Below are 4,856 nucleotides of genomic sequence, written 5' to 3' on the forward strand. Positions count from 1 at the left end.
CACAACGTGACAGAACAATGTGTAGGTAGTGAGTAATTGATCTGCAGTCACAGGGTATTGTTGAAGTTAACGTTCGTTCGTTATAGTGTTTGTTATAGCACGACTGTTGAAATTAAGTGTATCATAAAGTTATATTCGGAAAGAATAAACCAGTTTTATTAAGTAAGGACTTGTGTCACTAAAATTTCGTCGGAACGAAGTTACGGAAAATTAATTAACAAACGGAGACGTAACAATATTATTATGCTACCTAAGTTACTAATACCAACGGCTGTATAAGATATTATTATGTTACCTAAGTTACTAATACCAACTATATTCTTAGTAATGTCATAATTTTTGTGATTATTATTATACTAGCGAAAGTACCCGATTATTAGGTTGATATATTCTAGTTGAGTATGTCAGTGTGTGTATTCTGAACCTATTTTAGCATAGAAGAATAGTCAAAAATATTGTAAACATTTCTTTATTTCCCAGAGACATAGAAAAGTCGCAAGAATATTGATAATAATAACATTATTATAGATAATTATAGATGCCACTATACGTCACGTTATCTAATCTCTATAAAAGCCATCGCGTCACATCACGTTTGATTTCTCAAAATAAGAGGAGTCATAAAAGCGGAAATACATTTATCCAGATAGAATAGTTCGTTTTGTAGAGTTTTTAGATTTTATTTGATACTTTCAACACATAGACTAACAACAATATTAAAAAGACGCGCACGCACGTGCGTGTCTGTCTGTCTGTGATTTCTATTTGTAATGTAAGGAAATGCACCGTTAACTAATGTTTGATACAATTATTGTAACAGTATAGATTCTGAATGACCTACTTATTTACTCCATCGCGATGTTGAGAAAAACAGTGTTCACTGATTTGGTAATCAAAACTAGAATGACATTGATAAATCAAAAATTAATATTGAATGTTATTAAGGAAAACTATAGTCATTATTAAATAACTAAGAAAGTGTCACTGTTACTCCGATATTGTTAAAAGGAACAGTATAATCACTGTATTGGAAAAAAAAAACTGTCACTGTTACACAAGAAGCCGATTCTGCTATTGTTGAGAGAAGTAATATTCACTGACTTTGCAACTAAGAGATATTGTTAGTACACCGAAAGGTTTCTACTGATGTTGTTGATTATTCTTGAATTGATAGTACCTCAGAGAATTTCATTCATATATCAAAACCTTGGTAACGCACGTAGATAAGTAATAATTGAGCCTGGCATAGCCAGGTGGTTAAGGCACTCGACTCGCAATCTGAGGGTCGCGGGTTCGAATCCCTGTCACACCAAACATGCTCGCCTTTTCAGCCATGGGGGTGTTATAAGGTGACGGTCAATCCTACTATTCGTTGGTAAAAGAGTAGCCCAAGAGTTGGCGGTGGGTGGTGATGACTAGCTGCGTTCCCTCTAGTCTTACACTGCAAAATTAGGAACGGCTAGCGCAGTTAGCCCTCGTGTGGCTTTGCGCAAAATTCAAAAACCAACAAAAAAAAACAACAGATAAGTAATAATACACAGGTGCACACCGCGCAGATGAGTTTCTGTTTGTCTGTGATTTCTATTTGTAATATAAGGAACCATATAAAGATAAGATATAATGATAAGATAAGTAATGCCCAGGTCCACACCCTCAGTAAGGGAGCAAAATTGCAGGTTTCTAGGTTATTTCCTCTTGGAGATATGACGGTCACATATTCTTTCCTATGTGGTTTTTCCCTACCTTGCCTCATAAAAAGATGCGCTCACGCACAAACCCTCAGGGTCCACTTAGTATGTGTGCAAAATTTCAGGTTTCTAGGTTCTTTCCTCTTGGAGTTATGGCGGTAACACACAGACACGCACTTATATTATTATAAATATAAAGCTCCATTTAGGGACGAGAAAGGTATTCATACATTTTCTCAATAGATGGCGAAACCGTTGTATAAACATGCTGTACATTTGAGTTTGGTTTTGTTATTCATAAAATTCATAAAAGATACCGATAGTATCTTACTCAATGACAAGTACCTGTTATGCTAGTAATAGCAGTGTTATTTTAGATTTATGTATATGTTCTAGTTCTGGAGGATATAGACAGTGATCATCTGGTAATTTGGTGCAACTTCGATCTCTATCCTAAATTATAATCAACAAATAAATATCCCTTAATTTAATTACAGAAAAGCAAACTCGACAAGATATCAGGAAATGCCAAAGAATAATCTGCCAGAAAACAACAACGATTAATATATAAACTATTAATTATTGTATAATAATTACTGCTGTACAATCACGGAGTACCTTATAAATGCAACAGAAATATGTATCCCAAGAACAACACAAATCACAATTAAATATGGAAATCTCATGAACAACTCCTTAATACACTAAAAAAAACGCAGAAAAAGTATTAAAACTTACATGAACACGCAAAACCCCTAACTAAAAACCAAACTAAATACACTCAGAAATACTATAAGAAACAAAATAAAAATATTAAAAGCTGATAATTGGAATCAATATTGCTCACAACTTAACACACACACACACACACACAGACCCAAAAGACTTCTGGTGTCAACTTAAAAAGATTTAATGGAAATAATACAAATAAACACTTATATCCCATTCTAAAATACAGTAACGTCTTAACTAACACAAACACAAAAAACACATACAAAACATCAAAGAACCTACAATGAACACATCATTCTACAATAAAGTTAATAGCCATCTTCATAAACAAAACCCTGTCGGTCCAACAAAGAAGTTGTGATACTCAGGATAACACACCTCAAGAAACCAATAACAGTGGTAGAAACATAAGACGAAAATAAGGTTCCAGGAAATGACAAAATACAATATATATATATATTTAAAAAAGCACACCACGATTGTACGAAAATCTAGAGGCCATATGCAATATATTCCTAAAATTAGATTACATACTAACTTCTTGGAAGCTAGAGCCAGCAAGTAAACCAGAAAGCTACAGACTTATCAGTCTAACCAGCTGTCTTGGAAAATTAGTAGAAAAAAATCACCATTTCAAGACTTTTGGCTTATCTCGAACTGACATCAAAATTACTTGAAATACAAAACGGGTCCCGGAAAAAAACAAAACAAAGAACAGACCATCTGGTAAAAACTCACAGAAACCATAGTGGACAGTTTTAACCAAAACGAATGTTCTGTTGCATACTTTGTCGATGTACAGAAAGCATTCGACACTGTATGGCACAACGTATTAAAATACCAGATATCAAAAATAAAACTACCGGGAGGTATTATTCACTGGCTCTCCAACTTTCTAGACAACGGGAACTTTGGAATTAATGTGTCGGGCACCTACACGGAGTACTTTACCCTGGAAACAGGTGTCCCGCAAGGAGGGGTAGTTAACCCTATAGTATTCATCGTGTAAGTGAATGAAATACCTCTGTCACATCCAGATTTCTGCTTTTGTCTCCAGTTTGTGAATGATGTCGCTATCTGAAAGAGTTCATGTACTATAACCGTGATTAAATGAAATAAAAAACTACTGTAACAGACCGAGAATTAAGATAAATGTCCCCAAAACACAAATCATATTTTTCACAAAATCAAAAAGAAGAGCAGACAGCTCCTAAAATTATATCTCTATAAAGCTCTTCTCCAGGTAGCCACATCAGCCAAATTCCTGTGCCTAACCTACGATTCTAAACTAAATTGGACTAAGCATATAAATGAAATTAGAAACAAAATTTAGCAAAGAGTTAATTACGTACGACGTCCGACTGGCAACAACAGGGGCACAATAACTTAAAACATACTCAAAATATATAAAACCTACATATGCCCAGTGGTAGAGTTTACCTGCTCAGTTTAGTTAAATGTAACCAAATCACAAATATACAGGTTACAGACAGTCCAAAATTCAATAACTATTAAAGCATACAGAGTTCCTAGATGCACAAACACAACCTTCTTACACAATTACACAAACATCCTCATGTTGTCAGACAAAACAGATCAATAAATTACTTCCACAAAAATGTTAACAAAAATACATCATTAAGAACTCTGAAAACTTTATCATACATGATGGAAATAGACGTAAACACCTCTCACCACTAAATTAAATCTGTTAAATTAGTTATGTAACCTTTGGCCACCTACTACTGGGTAAACCAGGAGCTAGATATAGTGCTGATTTTATTTATAAGTATAAATAAGATTAGTGCTGTATGTTTTTCTATAGGTATTTATGGAACTGTTTGTGTGAACAAACATTTACGTTGACAACGAACGAAAAAAGAAAAATATTTGCTGGAAAACAAAAAAAAACTACGACGTACATTTATGGACATGGCATGAAAAGAGCCACATACAAAAAAACCCACGTTGTACATTTATGGACATGGCCTGAAAAGAGCCACAAAAAAACTTACGTTGTACATTTATGGACATGGCCTGAAAAGGGCCACACACAAAAAACCTACGTTGTACATTCATGGAAATGGCCTGAAAAGGGCCACTCGCGTGTGCGAACGAATAATAGTACCGTGCAAGACCGCGTCGGTCTCTCTGATGACCTGAGAGAGAATTGACAATGTCTAATATCGAAGAAGCCGCCGTTGTAGCGCCATTTTTATATATTTAGCTACAGGGTGGTAACTACAGATTTTCAGTAAAGCTGCTGACAAACCTGGTGACTTTTATTAAAATTGAAAATTAAAATGTAACAAGTAGTGTGAAATTGTGAAGTGAATAAAAACTTGAAAATTCACACACATATATATATATATGTTGAATGATAATGGCTGGAGACGGCTTAAATAGGGTAAGTGAAGAAAAACTTAATATAAGTTT

General features: G+C 34.4%; 1 protein-coding gene across 1 annotated transcript in view; it reads left to right on the forward strand.

The window, feature by feature from the left end:
* The window catches only part of LOC111085788, a 42,496-nt gene that overhangs the window by 34,030 nt on the left and 3,610 nt on the right, over positions 1–4,856 (forward strand). The window lies entirely within an intron of this gene.

This window comes from Limulus polyphemus, unplaced genomic scaffold (assembly GCF_000517525.1).
Source record: "Limulus polyphemus unplaced genomic scaffold, Limulus_polyphemus-2.1.2 Scaffold619, whole genome shotgun sequence".
In the NCBI taxonomy this organism is placed as follows: Eukaryota; Metazoa; Arthropoda; class Merostomata; order Xiphosura; family Limulidae; genus Limulus; species Limulus polyphemus.